Source organism: Megalops cyprinoides, chromosome 17 (genome assembly GCF_013368585.1).
Source record: "Megalops cyprinoides isolate fMegCyp1 chromosome 17, fMegCyp1.pri, whole genome shotgun sequence".
NCBI lineage: Eukaryota > Metazoa > Chordata > Actinopteri > Elopiformes > Megalopidae > Megalops > Megalops cyprinoides.
In genome coordinates, this window is record NC_050599.1 from 30368434 (window position 1) to 30392229 (window position 23796).

Consider the following 23796-nt stretch of genomic DNA (forward strand, 5'->3'; position numbering starts at 1 on the left):
GTGGTACAAGAGCTTCAGACTGCATTACAGTCATTAGCCTACAAACAGCTCTGCTTAGTTTAAAATTGGTCTTAAATGCTCAGAAAACAAAGTTCATGGTCTTCTCAAAAGCTCGCTTACAGTTGCTTGATGATTTTAGCATTTTCACGTCCAATGGCAAATCCATTGAAAGGGTGCCCTTGTACAAGTACCTGGATATATATATATGGATATATATATATATGGATAGACAACAAGCTTTTATTTAATGTACATATTGCTAATCTAGTTAGGAAGCTCAAAGTGAAGGTTGGCCTTTATTTTAGAAATAAATCTTGTTTTACTTTAATGCTAAGAAAAAACGTAGGAAGCTACTTTTCTGCCTGTGATCGATTATGGTGATATATTGTACAGTGGTCTCCCCTTATCCATGGTTTCGCTTTCCGCGGTTTCAGTTACCCGCGGTCAACCGTGGTCCAAAAATATAAAATGGAAAATTCCAGACACAAACAATTCATAGGTTTTAAATTCCGCGCCGTTCTGAGTAGCATGATGAAATCTCGCGCCGTCCCGCCCAGGACGTGAATCATCCCTTTTTCCAGCGTATCCATGCTACCTGCCCGTTAGTCACTTAGTACCGAACCCTATATATACAGTACTATCTGCGGTTTCAGGCATCCGCTGGGGTCTTGGAACATATCCCCCACGGATAAGGGGGGACTACTGTATATGCGTGTAGCCTCCTCCATTTTACGGAGCCTTGATTCAGTGTACCATGCATCGATACGTTTTATTGCAAATGCAAAGTCTCTTACCACTGCATTCTTTATGATTTGGTGGGCTGGACATCACTGACCACTCGCAGACAACAGCACTGGTTTATTTTTATCTATAAAGCGATACTGGGTAAACTTCCAGCTCACCTCTCTACCCTTCTCTGCCTCAGCTCAGGTAGTTAGCAGCAATGCTCTTCCAGGTGGTTGCTTTTTAATGTACCCTTTTGACAGATCTGGGGAAAACTACATTTTCTTACTATGCACCTTGGACATGGAATAATCTACAGAAAGATTTAAAATTAGATACATTTATATCCATTGATAAATTTAAGGGCATCATAAAGAATGTGGTGAATGAGACATGGTTGTTTTTCTTGAGAGGCCACTGAGTTTAAATAGCTGTTTTTTTGTGGTGGATTTTTGTATATTATGTTGTATATGTCGTATTTTATGTTGTATATGTTGTATTTTTAATATGTTGTGAGTTTGTATGGCTGCTATCTTGGCCAGGTCTCTCTTGTAAAACAGATTTTTTATCTCAATGGGACTTACTGGTAAAGTGAAGGTAAAATAAAATAAAAAATAAATAAATAAAAGTGATACACCACAAAAATAAATAATAATAATTAAAAAATCAATTACTGTAGGTTATCTGGCATGCATAATATTTCAAAGAGCATTCTTCAACAGGCAGAACCTCAAATATCCCACCCTGCCCTGTAAAAAATCTACTGTTGTATGGCCATTCATTTGTAGATTGGTCTGCAGGCCCATGTTATATGACTGAGGGGCCCCATTCAGACAGATCAGGGGTGGATAACAACATAATGGGGTCTTCATGAACCACGACACGAACCACCTTGTCCTTGTCCATGACCACCCCTGAAAGGCCCCTTAGCCAGAGCTTCTAATGCTGTTGTTTTGCACTTGCTTTTTTGATTTCGCCCCACAGAGTTGAAGGGCCCATATTGCATGGAGTACTCAGCCCCTTTAAAGTCCTATAGATAAACTGAAGGGATAATCACTCACTTAAAAGGTCTTATGATGTTTTTTTCTTGTGACATCTTCAAAATGAATGTTTAGGCTATTCCTTCTGTTTTTCAGTAGGACTCTTATTGACATGAATGATTAAGCCCTTTGACTATGCGACAAGAAATGCAAAGTTACACAGCGACTTCACACGGCTTCTCCGTTTATGATTAGTGGAGCTTGTTCATTCCTCCTGGTTTTTCTGAAATTGAGTATCAGTTCTTTGGTCTTCTAAATGTTAAGTGAGAGGTTGGTGTCATTACACCACCCAGCCTCCTCTCTCTATGCTGATTCATCATTGTTTGAGATTAACCCAATCACTGTGGTGTCATCTGCAAAATTGATAATGGTGTTGCAGGCATGAGCATGTGCGCAGTAATGGGTGAAAAGTGCATAGAGAGAGTGGGTTGTATACACATCCCTATTGAAAGTGGAACTGTAGACGATAAAAAACATTCTGATCTAGGTGTTCTTCTGTTCCAGGTGGTCCAGGACTATGTGGATGCCGATGGAGATGGCATCTTCTGTTAACCTGTTTGCCGTGGGAAAAAGTAAATCCCCCTTAAACCTAATATCTGGTTCGACCACCCTTAGCAGCAATAACTGCAACTAAACGCTTCCTATAATTTGAAATCTTAGCCCACTCTTCTTTGCAGAACTGCTTTAACTTTGATAGATTGGTAGTTCCTTGAGCATGAACTGCTCTCTTCAGGTCCTGCCACATCATCTCTATTGGATTCAAATCAGGACTTTGAATAGGCCACTCCAAAACTTTAATTTAGCTTCTTTTTAGCCATTCAGATGTGGACTTGCTTCTGTGTTTTGGATTATTGTCCAGCTACATCACTCAATTGCGCTTTAGCTTCAGCTCACGCACAGATGGTCAGACATTTTCCTTAGGAATTGTATGGTACATAGCAGAATCTTCAATGATAGCAAGTTGTCCAGGTCCCGAGGCAACAAAACATCCCATACCATCACACTGCCACTACCATGTTTCACTGTAGATTTGACATTCTTACAGTGGAATGCTGTATTTGCTTTAGATCAGACTTGCACCCTCCAAAAAGTTCCACTTTTGACTCATTTGTCTGTAGAATATTATTCAAAAATTCCTGGGGATCATCCAGGTGCTTTTTAGAAAATGTGAGACAAGCTTTGCTGTTTTTTTGGTGAGCAGGGGTTTCTGCCTTGCTATTCTTCCAAAGAGCCTATTTTTGCAGTCTCTTTCTTATTGTTGAGTCATGAACACTGACCTTAACTGATGCTAGAGAGGCCTGCAGTTCTTTGGAAATTCTTCCTGGGATCTTTTGAGCCTTCCTGGATCAGGTGCCACTGTGCCCTTGGGAGAAATTTTGGCAGCTTAGCCACTCCTGAGAATACTCACCACTACTCCAAGTCTTTTCCATTTGGAGATAATGGCTCGCACTGTGGTTCAGTGGAGTCCAAGAACCTTAGAAATGGATTTGCAACCATTTTCAGATAGAAACATTTTTGAGATATATCAATCTCAGCTGTTCTGGAATTTCCTTTGATCATGGCATTGTGTGCCTGTAGAAGCTTTGTGATGACTACTTCTCTGAAATTTACTTACTCTGTAAATTTATGTAAAGTAATTTACTTACTCTGAAATTTGGTTGGAACATGTAAATAGCTAACGTTAGCTATGCTTCTCCTGTCATTCAGCCGATTGCATGCAATAGACCAAACGTTAAGTAACGTTAACGTAAATAAATTGCTGGGTTGTTTGACGAAGCCATCTATCAGTATCCCTTACATATAAATTTTCAGGTGTCGCCGCCATTGTTCTGTTCACTGTGTCTGCAACTCCGAACTTGTTGTCAGGACTCAGTTGTTTGAAATAACAAGCCTCTGGCCTAACTGTCTGTCTGTCGTTCAGTTAATGGAAGCTGTCAATCAAGGTTCAAGGAGGTCGTGTGGGTGTGATTGCGTTGAAAGTGACTAATCATAAGAGGGCCAGTGCCTCCCTTGGTTTCCGCCCCCAAATTGTCAAAACTCAGGTCGATTCGCGCGACCAGAACTCAACTTCGAGAGCGGAGTTAACCCGCGTATGCCCTCCAGCGCTCGCCAAGCAGAAATCGCGCCTGGTGGCTGCTTTGTGCGCGTGTGTTTTCTGCGCTCGTGACTTTTCACATAAATCTGACGCCATACTAATCAAACTATATATATATATATATATATATATATATATATATATATATATATATATATATTTGTATGTCTTTCATAGTAGCCCTATAGGTAATTTTAGAAAACGTAGTTCGTTTTATACTAGATGGTTTAACAGTTTGATAGTTTAGTTTAATAGTTTAGATCGTTTTAGATAAGTTAGTTTAATAGTTACATCATTTAGGTAGTTTTAGATAGATCAATTCATGTTATTAATCAAAAGGTGAGTGACTTGCTGTTAAGACGCTGTTACAGTTTCAATTGCCTAATGTTAGCTAACGGTTATTTAAGTTAGTTGCGCGAGCACATTTCTAAAGGATAACTTTACTGCTCAAACTAATGTTAACATTATACCATTCCCAGCTAACACACAACGTTGCAGCAACATCGCCAGTAAGTGCTCATTTGGTCAACGCGACACCTTCTGGCGATGTTCTTGTGACATCGCAGCAACGTTTTAAGAGAATGTTGCCATTTGGTCGCGTGGATAACGTTGTTGGGACATAGTACATTGGTCGGTTGCAGACGTTATTTCATGGTACTTGGATTATGTTGCCGAGACGTCGTCCCTTCGTCACTTCTAAACGTTATCATATGGTACTGTAAATAACGTTGCCGTACGGTGGTCGGAGATAGTATTTCCGGAAATGACCGCGGCCAACCTTGTTTTTTAAACAACCTGATTGCAGGTGACAACTGTACATGTAGGCTACATGAATTTCAATCTAGCTCTTATATAAAATGTTGCATCCCAGCACTTATTAACACAGGTGATATTTCATTCATTTACAACTCAGGCATGTCATACATATGTCTACATGGTTGTTTTATTGGAATTATGAACAGAAAGTATACAACTCAACAAAAACCATAATAGGAAAATGCAATGAATATCTGTCTAGTATTAGTGTTTCAAAACTCGGCTATAGCTCATGGCTCCCAGGGTGTCTGCAGGCTTTTCAGATGCCACAGCTACATCTAGATATAAAAGTAGTCAGCAGACAGCACTTTATTTGCAATCCCTTATGTATTAATAAAAGTCAAAACTGCATTACACTGTAAAAATAAAAAATCACCTCCATGAAACTGCAATCTGCAGGACAATGCTTTAATACAACAATTTAGTTAAACCATGAGATATTTTATTTAGGTTAGAGGTTAAGAACATTGCATTTGTCCTATCCATACAATGTAATGAAATTGCTACAAACTACATAAACAGCATATCAATTTTGAAATATATATACAGATGCACCAATCCATTTTTTTCTTTTCCGATCCGATTCCAATTCCGATAACAGAATTTGGTTATCTGCTGATACCAATACCATACCGATTCGATACCAAATGTGAGATCAGGACTCTTCAACCCCCACGTCACTTAAGAGATGGGTGTGACCAAAAAGTTCTTGGTGGTAAAAGAGGGTGGAAAAACAGTAGGCCGCTCAAAGTTGCCTTTGATGAGAAATAGTTTATTTACAGTGCTCAAAAGTGCAGTATACGAAAAATAGCAAACAAAAAAACAAAACAAGAAAATGGTATGCAATGCAAAATCACAACAGATCACTATAATTGAAGATCAGCCTCACAGCTAGCTGTCTCACCTCCTTCTCTCTCCCTTTCATCCTTAAATAAAGCCATGGATTACTGGCTCATAGGGAGAGCCCACTTGGATAGGGAACAATGCCCATTGAATAACACATCAACAGTTACAGCCCCATACAGAACACATAGTATAGTGCACAGAATTACACCAAAGTATATACAAATAGCCATACACATTTTCTCCCATACAGTCATGAAATTACATACAGCATACACAACAATGAACAATAAATCAATAATACATACACAAACTCACCAACCTCGTTCCAAACAATCCTCTTCCACTGTCCTGGGAGAGTGAATAAGGTACTAGCCCTGTACTGTGCTTCCACACAGTACAAGAATGCTGATGGACCAGGAATGGAGCCAGTAAACAGAATGTGTGAGTGCCGTGCTTGTTTGACCAGTGATTCTATTGCTAACTGCGGAATGGGTTGTGAAGCTGAATCAGCGGCCGGGTACCTCACTGTTCCCTAGGACGGTTGGTAAATAAATATATACAATAAGTTGTATATATATATATATATATATGTATATGTATATGTATATATATGAATTATGTCAGTATCAGCACCCGATGCTGATATGGGATCAGATTGGTCCCAACTCTAATATATACAATGCATACTGGAAATAAAAACAAACAATACATATAGGAGGTGTAATGACATAAACACAGGTAAAAGAACACAAATATAAATAGAATCTTAACAGAAACAATATGAACAATATTTAAAGAAACATGAAAACAAAAAATGAATGAAAACGAACTTGATGCAAAGTGTCGATTGGTATGCCTCCACCTGCCATAGCCTTGTACACTGTAAAAATAAAAAATCACCTCCATGAAACTGCAATCTGCAGGACAATGCTTTAATACAACAATTTAGTTAAACCATGAGATATTTTATTTAGGTTAGAGGGTAAGAACATTGCATTTGTCCTATCCATACAATGTAATGAAATTGCTACAAACTACATAAACAGCATATCAATTTTGAAATATATATACAGATGCACCAATCCATTTTTTTCTTTTCCGATACCGTTTATGAGGGCTGGATGTTGGATGTTGGTCAAAATCCCTCATACATAGGAGATATCGCGCAAACAGTGTGTTCGAGTATATAGAAGGGAGCAAAATGGCGGAACATGCGGAGTAACTAGCGCAGCGCAGCACAGCTCTCAAATGCTTCCCATTAATATTGATTTAAATACAGCTTATAACCCCCTACAATACGGAACTTAAAAGCACCCTGGCTAACAAAATTGAGAATCTTCAGTCGTTTATTGACAAATACTATTTCGATATGTCTGACAAACCAGACCACAAGAGATCAAGAGAAGAATTGTCAAGTGCAAGCGAACCAGAAATTGAGAGGACTACCGCGTTAACAAAAACAGATCGCACAAAGCTGGAAGCCATGCACAAACAAATAAAACAACTGAAGAAACTAGATCTCTTGCAAGAAATGATAAAAGATATAGCTGAACTCAAGTCGGCGGTTGACTTCACAAACAAGTTACTGGAAGACTTAAAGGAGGAAAACGCAATCCTTAAAAAAACAGTGAGTACCTTACGAAACGAGGCGGACAAGCTCTCTAATGAAAATAAACAAATGAAAGACGAAATACTTGACCTGAAATGTCAAAGCATGAGAAATAACATTGTGATCATGGGAATAAAGGAGGAAGACTCTGAAAATTACACAGAGACAGAAAATCTGGTGAAACAATTCATGAAAAAAAGAACTCAAAATGTCGGAGGACCAAGCGACTGAAGCCATAATTGAAAGAGCACACAGGTTCGGCCGCAGAAAGGATCCAAAAAAACCCAGGCCTGTTGTGGCGAGATTCCTTAACTTCAAAACAAAGATGGATGTATTGGAACGCGGAAGAGAATTAAAAGGTACACAATTCTCGATGTATGAGCAATTCCCTCGTGAAATTATGGAAAGAAGACGCATCCTCTACCCAATAATGAAGAGCAACAGGGCCCAAAACAACAAAGTGCGCTTGACTGTGGACAAATTATACATCAATAATCAGCTGTACAGGGACTCAAAAGTTACACCATGGTTGTGAGTAGAAGACTTTTTTCTTCTTCTTCTTTTTCTTTTTTTTCCTTCAATTTTGATGAGATGTGAATCTACACCATAGTCTTCGGACAAGCCCATCACGTTTAGGTATAGGTTATTAATCCAGTTGGAAGAGAAGGTAGTGTTGAGAGACTGTTGCTGTTCTTTGGTTGTTGCTGTTTTTGCCTTATGTTTTTGTTGTTTTGCTTCTTGTTTTATTTTTCTGTTCATCTCTTTTCAAAGAGAAAGGGGGGTTGGGTTTGGAGGCCAGTGTTGTGGGAAAGGAGGGTGATGTGGATTGAGGGGGAATGCATACTTCTAGCTGATATAGGAGGGCAGGGGAGGGACAACTTCTTGCATCTTAAGGTAGCATTTATCTTCCATCTTCTTCACAATGTATACATTCCAAGATTTGAGCATGATCTAAAAACATTACAAGTATTAAACTTAAGCCTTTAAATAATGGGAAGTGAGGAAGTTATTATTGCAAGCTATAATTGTAATGGCCTAGCAGATAAAAAAAAGACAACAAGTATTTACCTGGTTTACCAGTATTTACACACTCGGTACCTTCAGATGAAACTGTTTGGAAGGAGGAATGGGGTGTTCCAATATTGTTTTCCCACAGTTTAAAAAACTCAAGGGGAGTGATGATCTTATTTAAAAATCACTTCTCAAGCTTAAGAAATAGATTCTCAAGGAAGATGGATCATTTTAAACATAACTATTGAAGACAAGCAAGTCTGTTTGATTAACTTATATGGCCCAAATAATGATGATCCAAACTTCTTTAAGTTAATTTATAATAACATAAGGGCTGCAAAATTTACAAGTGATTATTATATAATGGTTGGAGATTATAACATAGTTCAGAATACTCTTATGGATCATAAAGGTAGTAACTCAATCAATTACCACCTGCATGCTTCTACAGAAATTACATCTATAATGGACACAATGGACCTGATAGACATTTGGAGATTAAAAAACCCAAAATCACATAGGTATACATGGACAAAGACAAAACCAGGCAAGTCGTATAGATTATTTCCTTATTTCATTCTCCTTGATATCCAAAGTAAAAAAGGTTTTAATTGAAGACAAAGTAAGATCTGATCATCAACTTGTATTACTCCATTTAGAAATGACTGAATATCGTGGTCGTGGGTATTGGAAATTCAATCAAAAATTACTAGAGGATCGGACATTTGTAGAAAGAACAAAGGAATTTATCACAGACTTTTTCTCACATAACATAGGATCAACAGACCCTCTTACTGTTTGGGACACATTTAAATGTGCTTTTAGAGGACACTCAATTAAATTTGCCTCACAAAGACAGAAACAGTTTAGGTTAATCGAACTAGAAATTAAAAAGGAGATTGAAATGCTTACATCACTTGTGGACAGCTCAAAAGTAACTCAGGAGGCGTTTGACAAATTGGACCAGAAACAGAGAATTTGAACAACTAATATATGACAGGTCAAGTATTATATATTACAAAAATAAAGCAAAATGGATGGAGAAGGGGGAAAAATGCAATAAATTCTTTTTAAACCTTCAACAGAGAAATAATGCAAAGAAAAATATACTAAAATTAAATAGGAATGATTCAAAAATCCTCACTACACCAGTTGATATTTTGAATGAAGTAGAGAAATATTTTACAGAGATATTTTCATTTAAGTCCTCACCCGTACAATTAGATAAAGACGATTGCAAATTATTCTTTCCTCATACTCATGTTAAAATATCTGACAAACAGAAAGAATCATGTGAAGGTCTAATTACAGAAAATGAGCTTTACCAATCTATTATGTCCTTTCAGCGGGGAAAAACACCTGGCCTTGATGGTATTCCAATTGAAGTGTACCAGACATTTTATGAACAAATCAAAAAACCCCTCCTTACATGTTTTAATTTTTCTTATGGAAAAAGTATGCTCACAGGTACTCAGCAAGAAAGTGTAATCTCTCTGTTGTTAAAGCAAGAGCCTAGTGGCCAACATAAAGATCCAGTCTACCTGAAAAACTGGAGACCCCTTACACTTCAGTGCTATGATGCCAAAATATTAGCCAAATGCATAGCTTTTCGTATTAAACATGTCTTACCTGATATCATACACCACGACCAGTCTGGTTTTATGCAAGGACGAAATATTGCAAATAACATAAGACAGTTATTTGAAATTATAGAACACTATGATAGAACAAAGGAACCAGGATTAATTTTTATAGCAGATTTCGAGAAAGCTTTTGATAAAATAAGATGGGATTTAATATATAAATAATGGATATCTATCAATACCTATCACACTCTCACGGGGGGTAAAACAAGGTTGCCCTTTATCCCCATATTTATTCATCATAGCAACTGAAATTCTTGCTGTTAAAATAAGATCAAATAATAACATCAAAGGTTTGGAATTGCAAGGGCTAAATACAAAAATTTCATTGTATGCTGATGACTCAAGTTTCTTGCTGAGCCCTGACAATAAATGCCTACAAAACCTTATAAAACACCTAGACGGCTTCGCAAACCTATCTGGACTAAAGCCAAACTATAAGTGTCACATATTGAGGCTCGGACCACTGAAAAATACAGATTTCTCCCTACCATGTGATTTACCAATCAAATGGACAGATGGATTGTTTAATGTACTTGGTATTCACATCCCAGAGAACATGAATGAAATATCAACACTTAATTTTAATAATAAACTCAGTAAAATCACAAAGATCTTGCAGCCTCAGGAAGGAAAACCTTTGACCATTTATGGCAAAACAACTTTAATTAATTCATTAATTGTATCCCAGTTTACCTATTTATTCATGGCATTACCAACTCCTGAAGAATCATTTTTCAAAACATATGAACAGAAGGTGTTCCAATTTATATGGAACAACAAACAAGATAAAATTACGCGGACATATCTCTATAATGACTACGTATCTGGTGGTTTTAAATTACTAAATTTAAAAGCATTGAATCTTTCACTTAAAGCCTCCCTTATTCCTAAATTCTATTTCAACTCACAATGGTTTTCCAGTAGATTACTTAAGAGTGTTCACCCCATGTTTAAAAAAGGCCTTTTTCCATTCCTATAAGTCAAGCCTATGCATTATTCAGTAATTAATTACATATTCTCTAATGTCTCCACTTTTTTGAAAGAAGCTCTACAAAGTTGGTTACAATACCAATTTCATCCACCAGAGAATACAGAACAAGTCTTACAACAAATCATCTGGCTGAACTCCCACATTATGATGGACAGAACAATGATTTTTTGGAAACAAATGTTTGACATAGGCATAATTTTTATAAAGGATATAGTTGATGAAGAAGGTAAACTCATGTCATATGCACAACTAATTCATATTTATGGAACTGTTTGCACATTACAGCAATACAATCAATTTATCGGATCTTTACCACAAACGTGGAAAAGGAAAATTAGAAATGGTACTGGATACCAGTTAGTCTGTAGGCCACATATGAAAATGGCAACTTGGCTAAAAAAACACATATTTCCAATACAAACTACCATATAAGTTCAACGAAAAAGATGTTAAATATTTGGGGAATTGACCCATCCTCCGTATGCCGATTCTGCCAAGAAGAGGTGGAATCTGTAGAGCATTTGTTTTGGTATTGTCCGATTGTGGCCTTATTTTGGAAAAAGGTTCAGGAATGGTTATCAATGCAGAATGTTTGTTTTCAATTAAACTTGTTTACAGTGATACTGGGCGATATATCAAAACACTCTCACACAATACACAACATAAATATATTGCTGGGAAAAGTATTTATTTTTGGGTTGACATCAGTGGAGAATCTAAGAATTGAGAGATTCAAGAACTTTGTCTTATGGCACATAAAAAAGGAGCTTTAGCTTATGCCAAAGGATGGGATAAAGTTAGAGAGGCTGAAGGATGGAATTGGTAATATATTTAAACAAAGAAGGTAAAAAATAAAGAAAAATATATTGTACAATAACGGAGAAGACAGAACAAGAAGTTGTCCTCCTCTGGGGGGGGGGTTTCCACATGTACTTATACATACATTTATTTTGCCCATTTGTTGATCCAGACATAGCTTGTCCTTTCCACCCTGTCTACGGGGAGAGTAAGGGGGAGGAAGGGCTGGGGGGGCTAGAGGAGGGAGGAAGAGTGGGGGGTGGCTAGAGGGTTGAGTAATTTTGTCTGTTCTAACCTTTTGTAATATTCCTGTTTTGTCTTAGATGTTTCTTATTTTTTTTTTTTTACTTTTGATGTGGTTATTGTTGTTTGTTTGACTTATGTTTGCTCTGTTGCTGTCGTTTCACGTCTTGTAATATTGTATTGTGTACATGTAATATTTAAAAATAAATAAATAAATAAAAAATCCAGAGGGAAAAAAAAAACTGTGTTCGAACAATATCTCATATATGACCCCATGTGACCTTCTGGGGGGGTATTCCAAATACATGGTTTAAGTGACAAACCTGGGTAGGTTGACTCAGAGAAAGTGGTAAACCTCCTAATAGAAAAGCTCAATGCAGTGACTATCAATACAGGTTATGCAAGCAGCATTTCAAACACATTTTTGATCTCAGCACACTGGCTCGATTGACCAGGCATGAACAGCTTTTCACTGTTTAACAAGGAACACTAAGAATCAGACATTTACCAGAAACTAGATCAGTTGTATCCAAAGTACAATCAGGCAGACCAAAAGTGACCACAACATCAGAAGATCAATACATAAAACTTTGTTCACTGAGAGATGGAAAAGCAAATTCATCACAGATACAGAATTTATTAAATAAAGAATGCAACACTCCAATCAGCAAAAGTACTATCAAAAGAAGGTAAATGGACTGCATTTATATAGCGCTTTTCTACTCATTTTTTGAGTACTCAAAGCACTTTACAGTTATATGCCTCATATCTACCTACCAGTGGCAGAGGCTGCTATATACAGGCTTACCAACTAGCCACTGGGAGCTGTTGGGGGTGCAGTGTCTTGCTCAAGGACACTTTGACACTCTGCCAGGATGAGCCAGATTCAAACCAGGGACCTTCCAATCCCCAGTCAACTGCTCTACCTCCTGAGCCACTGTCGCCCCCAGCAAGAGGGGGCGACAGTGGCTGTCTAATAGTGGTCTCATAGGATGAGTAGCAGGCTCAAACACTTCTTAGAAAGGGAAACTAGGCCAAATGCTTGGGATGGGCCAAGACATACAGCATTTTGTAGTGGATCACTGAAAAAAAAACCTTTTTACTGATTAATCCAAGTTTGAGATTTATGGCAGTGTATTGAACTGACAGTGAAACTTGGTCGGGGGAATAATCAAGTTTGAGAGTGCATCGAATTTTAACTTCAGACTAACAACCTACCCTTCATAAATTACTGACAGCACAATACATATTTATAAGGTGCCCCTCAAGGTCTTGGAGTTCAGCCTGTGATTGGCCCACCTGTAGGTTAGAGTTCTCCTCCAATGCCTCCATCTTCCTCAGAAGAACTTGTAATGTGTCAGTAATTAAGGACAAGTAAGAAGTTTTTTAGAGTTTATAAGAGTCTGCATAATTGGCATACACTGTGGTTCTTCTTTTTGGAGAAGGACTCATACTAAAGTAGTTCAATACCTGTATCTGAAATACTGTCCAACCTGAGAACACTTTATTAATCTCCTCTGTGTGTCTGCCCTGAATTTGTCTGAAGAGAAGGAGAGCCTCTCCTGCAGGTTCTCCTCCAATGCCTCCATCTTTCTAAGAAGAACTCTTAAGGAGATGACTCTAGATGGTATATAAAAACAGTACACATCCCCCAAAAAGGTACTCTCTACCCTATATGACCAAGGGTTTGTCTGGTTAGATATTGGCATTCTCAGTCTTCTCAGCTAGCCTACTAGTAGTTAAAAATTTAAGAATAGCAACAGCAGCAGCAACAACAACAACAACAACAACAAAACATTTAGGCACATTGTCTCCCTACTGCCAGAATGCCAGAAGATGCATAGCTGATCTCCATCATTGAATGGTGAGCAAAAATGTAATTTCATGTTTAAAATTCACTGCATTGAAAGCTGCTGCCTAATGTATAATTATTATGTATAACCTTATTATTGACATTGCAACTTCACTATATGAATATTCATTCGCCAAAGTACAGCAATTTAAGCTAACAGGCCTAATGTTAGGCTACAGTAATGTTAGTTCATGTATGTGTTGTGTATGTGGGCTCATTTAAGCAATGATGGGAACTAAAATGAAAGTTAGCTAAGTGAATATAGGCTACCGTGCATCCATTATGAAATGTCCACATAAACTCAATTTTCTGTGCCCTCACAAAACTAACACAATAGGGGTGAAAAAATTACCAGTGTAAAAGATGCTGCTGCTTGGGCATTGCTGAATATATAGGGGAGAGTGATGTCTTTCCTACTGATTTTCCCCTGAAAGACAAGGTGAATAATGTCAGAAATCATGACCAGTGGTCATAACATCACAGTACCTTGGGTGCAGTCACACTTTCACAGATAACAAGGCAATGGAGATGTTAAGAACCCATTTTTGAGAGACGGAAAAAAAATCAAGCGGAAAACTCCAAGGACATCCCAGATAAATAATTCTGTTGTTGGATGCTAAGAGTGACAGATTAGAGGATGCACCCTTCTGCCCTCTGGCAAACGCTACCGTAGCATGCGGTGCAAGACTGCCAGACTCAGAAATAGCTTCTTCCCACAACTTGCATTAACAATACACAGACATACTGGCTGTTGGACTGCCGATACATGCGCACAGACTGACTGAATCACATATGCCCTTATTCCATATGCTGCTATTTTTGAACAACAATTCAGTGGTTTCACCACTGAGCACTCTTTCACCATCAACGGGTACCTGTTTACATCAATGTGACATTGAGCAATACACTCACAGTGTAACAATGTGCAATACACCCACTGTGGAAACTTAGTGCAATTGTGAAAACTATGTGCATTTTTTTTGTATAGTTTTTGCATAGTACTTCTACAGTTTTTGTATATATTTAGCTTAGATTGTTTTACATGCCGATATGTTATCTTGTCTGTCTATGGTGTATATTACGTCCACCTGTTGTTGTCCTGCTCGTACCAGCTTTATGTTGTGTCTTACTTGTGCCTGTACCTACCTTGCACATTGAGCATTGGGCTCAGAGAAACGCAATTTCATTCTGCTGTACACTACTTGTTGTATGGTTGGAATTGACAATAAAGTACACTTTGACTTTGACTTGACTTTAGTTTGGACTCTGCCCAAGGGATGCATCCTTGCCATCAGACATGTAAGTAGTCTACATATATCTAAATTCATTCATGATTTGGCATGAGAATACACTGTTACATGTTTTCCCCTACATAATCTTATAGCCTATTAGTATCGATAGTATGGAGTACTTATGTATTGTTGAGAATGAAAGGTTATAGCCTGTGATAGCCTACCATGCTGTATAAAATAAGACTGCATGTCAATAGCTAGTCTCAAGGCTTACATGGTTGTGCGTGGGCAACAGATGCTGTAAGACTGTATTTTTAGTGTCATGTTGCCTGTTTGTTTATCTTTTTTTCTTGCAGTAAAGCAGAACCATCTAGCACCTATTTTGTCACTTCACTAACACCAGCTTTCCTCAGCTCCACTGAATCACTCCCAGCACTACCCAAATCACATATTTTGATGTAGCCCATTCAACTGACAAGTCAAAATAACAGCACACTGCAGGTAATAACAATGCAGTAAGTTTACGTTCTGAATGTGTTTTCTAAGCGAGGTGGGACAGGCCATTATTCTTGCTTAATAAGCAAGCACAGCGTTTATCACCAAAGCTAACTATGTAAGTAAGAGCCCCAGTCCTGTACCAAGCACGAATCTCCATCTAGCTCCCACCTAGAGTGGGAGACTGCACATCGAACCGTCTCGTGCTAGGCAACCAGCCGTCACTACAGTATGATATGATTTTTCCTCTGATTACGGCTTTCCCAGTTTCCCATAGCAGTGAAGGTGAGGTGTCTGGAGAGTCATTCATCTCCGGAAAGAATTCCCACTCTCGCCTTATGAATGTTATAAAATTGGGGTCTTCTAGCAGTGAAGTATTGAAGTGCCATCTTGTTGGAGTTTTAACATATGTTTGTGTATTTACAGACAGAGAGACAGGAGCATGATCACTGATCACGATTGGGTGAATTGTGTTATTTTAAATCTTGGGTATAAGCGAGTTACTGACAATAAATAGGTCGATTCTAGATGAACATTGGTGAACTGATGAGAAGTATGAATATTCCCTTAAAGACGGGTTTCTCATTCTCCAACTATCGCTAAGGCCATGGTCCTCCATATATTGCTTTATTATGTCAGTAGAGTGCCAGCTCCCTGAGTTGCCAGAGGTGCTGGAGCGGTCGATTGTGGGGTTAATGATGGTATTGAAGTCTCCAGCTATAATGAGGTTGTTTGAATTGGACAGTATGGAAAAAAGGTTATGGAAGAAAGATGGATCATCATTGTTAGGGCCATAAATGTTTGCCAGTGTGAATGTTGTATGGTTGATGGATATGTTAATGATGATGAATCTTCCATCTGGATCAGTGATTAATTGGTTAAGTGTAGACTGAATATTTTTATTTACTAAAATTGAAACACCTCATTGTTTACTGTTATATGTTGAAGAAAATATTTTGTCAAATTGTTCGAATTTAAGGTACTGTACTTCTGTGTCTGTTAAGTGTGTTTCCTGTAAAAGACAAATATCAGCCTTTAATTTTATGAGATGGTTAATTACTTTAAGTCTTTTGGATTGAGTTCGGAAGCCGCGTATAGAAGTACATGCCTTATCAGAGATTAGAGTTGATAAGAGAGAGGGAGAGGGAGAAAGAGAGAGAGGGGGAGGGAGAGAGAGAGAGAGTGCGTGTATGTGTGTGTGTGAGAGAGAGAGAAAAAGAGAGAGAGTGAAGGGGGGATTGAGAAAGGTGCTAAGGGGCAGCAAACAAACAAAACAAAAAACAGAGTTAAAAAAAAAAAGATGGTTAGCTCAGGAGAAGTGTAGGCGATGGGCTAGCTAATAATGCTGTAGGCCTACAGAGGTGTCAGAGAAGATAGCCTAATTCTGTGGGTTATTTATTCAAAAGAGCCATGGTGTTATTTCAGGGCTTCGGAATAATTTTCCATTTATATAGAGTTTATCGACTACCAACACTGCACGTATGTTGTTTCCTCGGTTTTCCTTTAATATGGGGTAGAGAACTTTTCGTCGTTCATTTATCTCCTCGTCGTTCATTCATTCCATAAGTGGTGTTCTTGAGTTGTTTTTCTTTGCTTTTGACCAGTTCTTTTTGTTGATAGTGTTCGAATTTTGTGATGATGGGCCTTGCTTTATTGTGCTCTTGTTGTTTGCCAAGACGGTGAACTCGGTGGAAGGTGATGTTTTGGACAACGTCGCCGGGCAGTTTGAGTTGAGTTAGCATGAAGTTTTTGATCTGCAGTTCTGGATTGTCGGGTGAGGTTTCTGGAATGGCTGAGATGAGGTTATCACGCATCGAGCGTGTTTGGGTGTCTAGAATTGTTTCTTTCATCTGTCTGTTTTCGGCAGTGATGTTTTGCATTTGTTGGGTGAGTGTTGTAACATTAGTTTGCAGTTCCTGATTGAATTTTTGTAGTGTTTCGATTTGGTTGTGGGCAAATTCAAGACTGTTACGCATGTCTTTTAGCTCCTCATGTATTGACACCAACATATCCAGTTTTTTGTTAATGCTCGACAGCACACTAACCTCAACTTTGGTGATTTATAGATCACCTGTGTCCATTACGGAGTCTCTTTTTCTCCTCTTGGAGTTGGGTGTGTTTAAGTCCTGGTTAGAGTCCATGCTTGACTGCAGGTGGAAATAGTGATCGTTGATGAAAGCCTCCAAGTCCGTTAAATCCTCCAGAATGTAATCGGTGTGTAGCTTGTTTTGTGTGTTTGGTAGTCGATGAAATGTTGATTTGTCTTAGTCCGGAAAAAAAGTTTAAATCACAGAGTAGTCTTGTCTTGCTGCGCCTGTGAACAGCCGGGTGCTGCCATGTTGGATCTCACCTCTGCTCGATTCTTGCGATACTCACACCGCCATCCTCCTGTCCGTTTATTATAGGTTTGTTTATTTTATTTGTTCAACATTTACGGACAGTAACACATAAACCGCTTTTAATGTGAAACGCGATATCACGGGAAGTGATGGTGCAGTTTCACAACCTCTCACCCAACCAAGGACAGCTACAGTAAATGGGAAAGGTCCCCCCCCCACCCCGCAGCGATGCTGGTAAACACTTTGATGTCTCCTGGAAATAACAAGATCTTACAGACTCTGATGTAAGTTAAGGCTTTGGTTTATTGCATATGGTGATCAATCACATACAGAAATTCCCATTATTTTCAAGTCTGCACTTGGATGATTTTTAAAATAATTAAATAATACAGCAGACTCGTCCTATCTCTTACGCTTACCCATGTCTGGAGTTTCCCATTATTTCCAGGCCCTCGCCTGAATGATTTTTTGAAAAAGGGTTAAACAACTTCAAGGGCTGGTTTGTCCATGCTGCACTTCTCCAAGGTCATCCATTCTGATACCAACCATCTTGGAATAACTCCCAGATGCCTGCGGCCTTGAGTCACCTCCGGTCTTACTTAACTTAAAATCATATTAAAACCACACACAGAAAATCCCAGTGTATTATCAATAGTGCTTAATGTTTTTCAGTAGTTGTGCTTGCATTAGTAGTGCTCAAAAATATATCAAAAATATATTCCAGTTGTGCTTGTGTTTCAAAACATACTTCAGTAGTGCTCATATTAGTAACAGTGCTCAAAACCTACATAGTACTCAAACAGTAGTGTTTCAAAACATTTCTCCACCACAATTCCTTTGCTTTCTCTCTTGCTTCTTGCTCCGTACGTCCAAATAAGACGGACGTACTTCTCTTGCTCTCTTGCCTTGCGTCCAAAGAAGACGGACGCTTCTCTGGGCTCTCTACGCCTCTTGCTCTGCATGTCCAAAGACGGACGTACAGTACCTCTTGCCTGTTGCTTCATACGTCCGAAGAAGACGGACGTATCCCTCTCGTTCCCCAAGGGCCGCACCACGCGGACGGGACATGGACAGCCGAGCCGATGGCCTTGGCTTTGATTCTCCAAGCTAGCGACGAATTGCTTGCGGAGATCAATAAAGCAAGAGCCGAGTTTCAGCGCCAGAAATCAGAGTAGCCGAACTCGTTACCAGCCGGAGACAAAGGTGTGACTGGATCCACCTCAACGTGTCTCCCAGAAAGAAACCCTCGCCAGCGCCAGACCAGCCCTGGCTCCCCAACGACGGAACCACCAGCGAAACCACCCATGGAACCGCAAGATTTGGACCTCATTTCATGACCTACAGTAGGCTGTTACCTCTGGGCATAGGCCATTGTATAGCTAAACAACAACTGTTAGCCACATTTATGAATGTTTGTACATCCGTGTTTTTCAGAACATTACGAGTAATGTAGCTAGCTATGTTTCCTTGATTCTAGCTAATTTGTCACACACTATTCACCGCGCAGCATTAGTTAAGATACCACACAGAGACGTAGGGTCTTTGCATGCGTATTGTCTTACTAACCCCCGGTACCTTGTTTTAATCCGCACAGAATAACCCCGCAATTATCAATCGTCTGAACATGTCCTGTACCAGACAGACGTTATGTTCATTCACACATGCATATAGTCAACTCAAACTCACCGCCACACGCATGTTCCTTTGTTCTCTTTGAACACGTGTGTTCAGCAAGCACGCGCAGCACACGCACAACCCAGAACAGAGGAACACACACCCTATGACCTGCTCACACACTTGCGCAACACACTCACCCGAACCTACACATGAGTGTAAATACATACACATTCGCTTCACTCTTTGTACATAAATGTATTGATTTGTGTATGATAACTATGATATCCCAATAAATGCATTATTTTTTCAAGGTTGTCTGGTGTAATGTCACACATGGAATGAATATTGCCAATCTCTGCTGATCAGAATTCTAAATGCCTTCACCTCTTAGTTGAATCATCAGTGTTATTTGATTAGGTAGCTAAATAGATAATGTTGTGAGTTGATTAAGATTAACTATTGATGTGTTAATTTTGATTATGATTATTTAATTATTAATTGAAGTTCCAAATTAATAGTTTAGTATATTTTATGAGACTGATATATGAAACTGAGACTGATATTTTATTTTAACCACTATGGTAGACGCCATATTTTGTATGGCGCCTCCATGTGTTTATTTTAATTATCACCAACATAATTGGTACCTCATGTAAGGATATTCCTTACACGTAAGTGGTACCCCTCCCTAATTGTAAGCATTGTCCCTACATAATTGGCATTTCTCGTGTGAGGGAGACTAACTTCTCCCTTACACCAGTCAGCCATTTACTTGCTCACTCATTCACATACTTGTGTTTGTCAACTTGTCCATGCTTTCTAAGACAGCAAGGAGGTTTTACTTGAAGTAAAGTGACTACTCAATCAGAAGTTCATTGGAAAATGCAGTGATGGCACTTCCATGCTGATTGTTATTTAGTGCATTGCTCCACAGTAAGAAAGTAAAGAAATGCTGAGGCAGCCAGAGAAGGAAGTATTAATTTGAGCGTGCCATCATTCTAATAATTCTAAAGGACAGTGGGAGACAGAGGAAACAAGGTATGCCTGCTGTCCTGAAAGTTGCCAACAGGGCCCTGCAAGAGCCATGTGCCAATTATTTTTGCTTAAATACCTACACCTGTCTTATGTCTCCTAACCTATTGTTGTAATGAATTTGCAATTATGAAATAGCCATGTACAATGTGTCCCTAAGACAAGGTTTGGAATCACTGATTAGAGCAAGGAGCCCCAGTTCAAGTTTGCAACATATTAGCATGTATTTTCCTAAACTGTTGGTGACCCGGGGTAAAGAAATGTTGTGTTTCAAGTTGTAGCTTTTAGCTAGCATGGCCTGTGTTATGTAGTGGCAGTGCATACATTTGCAAGCTAACATAGCAGTCACCTAGTAATAACCTAACAGTTAAAACAGTTTGCATATCCAGCATGTGACAGAGTGCTGTCATTACGGTTGAGTATGCGCTCTGACTGCCATACCAACAAGCCTGGCTCTTTAGCGTTGCGGTCAAAGTCGCATGTTTGGTACCCCGTAGACCCAGTTCAAGGCTGGGTGGGGTGACTACTCTCGCCCTTCGCTACACAGCAGTTCTTGCATCTCTTTCAGGTGGCTGACTGGCTGATTTATAGTTAGTTTTTTTAATCTGCTTTTCTTATATATTCTACTATATAGTAGGGCTGTGCAAAAAAAAAAAAAAACAAAAAAAAAAAAAAAACACACGATATTTAGATATATATCGATATTTTAAAAGACGGTACAATATCGATATTCCAGCCCCTAATATCGATACTCCCTCCAGCCGTTAGGGGGCGCTGTACCTTCCCCGGCCATTGCAGTAGATGGGGGCAGTGCTTCTTGTACAGCGCGCATTTGGTGAAATGTCAGAAAAGATTTTACTTGCACCTTCATCATAAAAAGCAGATCTTTGGATACATTTTGGATTTAAAGCCAAAGACGGAACTAATGACATGGACAAAGCAAACACTGTTTGCAAGTATTGCCATGTTGCAATTCAGGCAAGACAACCAACTTGCACGTTCACCTACAAAGACACCACGCTGAAAAAGTAGCAGCGCCGCCGCCACAGAAACCTGTGGACCCCAGGCAAACTACTCTGGAAAACGCCACTTACAAGCTTCCATCTACCTCAGCTTGTGCACAAAAGATTACAGATTCGGTGGTGCATTTTATATGCCAAGACCTTATACCATTGTCGAAAACCCAGGCTTCAGGCTAATGGTGAATACAAACAGGGTCGGGAACAGGAGCAGGCAGGGTCAGGAACCTGGCAGGCAAACGATCAGGCAACGGGACAACTCGGCAGGCAGAAGACGAAGACGAAGAGCAGGCAGAGTCAAACACAGTGAAAACTGAAATCGAGAAAACCGGCAGGGACGAAACAGGTACAGAAACTGAGATGAACTGGCAAACAAGACAGGAACAAGCAGGGTAGAAATAGGGCTGGGCTGATGAGAAGATGGGATGCAGGTGGGCAGGCAGGCAGGTGAAGGTAATGGGGCAATCAGGCGGGCGGAGACCAGGCAGGGAGCGGGGCGGGGCTGGAACACAAGGAAAACAAAAAGCACATGGACAGGGAAAAACAAAAACACCACAGCTAAGGGGGCGGAGCCCTGACAACTTTTAAAATGCATAGAATAATCCTGGAGCATAAATAAACATGTAAACAAACAGGAGGACAAAACAAATTAGAACAACACCTCTCAAACACTCAATATAATGTAGTCCAATTTTACACCACTGAAAACTAGGCCTAAACATATAATTTAGTTCCCATATTCTTGACAATGTTGAGAAAAAATTAACATTTTAAACTTGGTAAAGGTAGTATTTATGTCAGAGGTGTTACCTTGGATTGTATTATATTGTACAGGGGTACCTAATTTTCTGGCTGGTGAGTGTATTAACATAATTCATTATAGTAAAACAACACAAAATCATAATATTGGTTCATTTTATCAATTATTGTCACTTACATTTGGCCATATAATACTAACTGATTCACTAATTCATAGAAAATCTATTTCTGCTTTACATCAACAGGAAGAGGCTGGAGTGGAGACAGCAGAGACTGATGTGAATGTGGTGCCAGAGAAGGAGGACAATCAAGGTCATGTGGAAGTTAGGGAGGAAGAGGACATCTCTGCAGGTCCATCCTCCAAGAGAGCAAGAGACTCATGCACTCTGGCCGACCTACTTGGTCAAAGATATGGTGCAAGTACTACAAAGAAACACAGAACCACACAGGACCAGGCAGAGGAGGAGATGACAAGATACAAGGAAGCAGCTCCCATGTCACTTGCCGGAGGCAATCCACTCAACTGGTGGAAGGAGCACCAGAGCGAGTAAAACGATACCTATGTATCCCAGGGACAAGTGTCTCCTCAGGACGAGTTTTTCTACCGCGGGAGATATAATCACTGCACAGAGGAGTGCACTTAGCTCAGACCATGTAGACCAACTTCTGTTCCTAAACAAAAATCTTAAAAAAAAAGTAGGCCAGAATAAGTGATGTGATGAGGTCAGGCTAACAGGCTAGACAGGAGGGGGAGGAAGAGCCATAGCTCAATATGTTGCTGTTTGTTGTTTACCATAGTGAGTTGTGTTTTTATTCTGAACTAATGTGGTCAAAGTAAGTAACTGAAGTAGTTGGTAAATTCTTGTAAGCTCTGAGTCAATGATCACTGACCAGTGAGTCCAGTCACTGAGACTGGACACAGTTTTTGTTTTTTGGGCGCACCAAACACTAAATTTCCGTTAACAAGACTTGAACAAAAATGACTCTGTAACCTTTTGTGAATATGAATGTAAGAACAATCCTTACATGCACATTATTTTGATTTTAGTCAGTGTGGGAAATTTTGTTTTTCTCCTGAGCTGCTATGGTTTAATTTACTGAGGTTGCCAAATTGTAAGCTGTAAGTCCTTGCATGCACTTTTATTTTTATATTCATTCAGTTTATGAGAATTATGCACTGAATCTTAAGTTCAATAAATTGAAAATAAATATATTGAACATCAACTCAGTTTGTCAACTCAGTTACCAATATAATGATATGTGCCTGCCTATTGTGAGATTACTTAAGTGGTACACAGCAAGTTGTATTTTCAGCACCATTTTTAAATTTTGAGTAAATGATGTCGAGTATTGCTTTAAGGGCATTATATATCGTTATCATATCGGCATCGTATCATTATCGTATCGAATCGTATCGCACTGCACTGTATCGAGGTACGTATTGTATCGTGACCCATGTATCGAGGTATGTATCGTATCGTGATGTCCTTGACGATACCCAGCCCTACTATATCGGTACTATGCTGCTATGATATTATTCTGTGATACATATAAAACAGGCACAGATATCTCTAGCTGTAGCTGTCATACACCTTTGCTTGTGAAGACAAGAATGCATGTTTGATGAGAACCT

At 39.1% G+C, this 23796-nt stretch overlaps 1 protein-coding gene across 2 annotated transcripts in view; it reads left to right on the plus strand.

Moving 5' to 3' along the window:
- The window catches only part of LOC118792098 (myb-related transcription factor, partner of profilin-like), an 86608-nt gene extending 63509 nt beyond the window's left edge, over window positions 1-23099 (plus strand). For both annotated transcript variants that reach the window (XR_005005590.1, XM_036549812.1), the window contains exon 6: window positions 22409-23099. The gene's annotated coding sequence lies outside the window, so the exon portion shown is untranslated. The remainder of the gene's footprint in view (window positions 1-22408) is intronic.
- The last annotated feature ends 697 nt before the right edge of the window (window positions 23100-23796 follow it).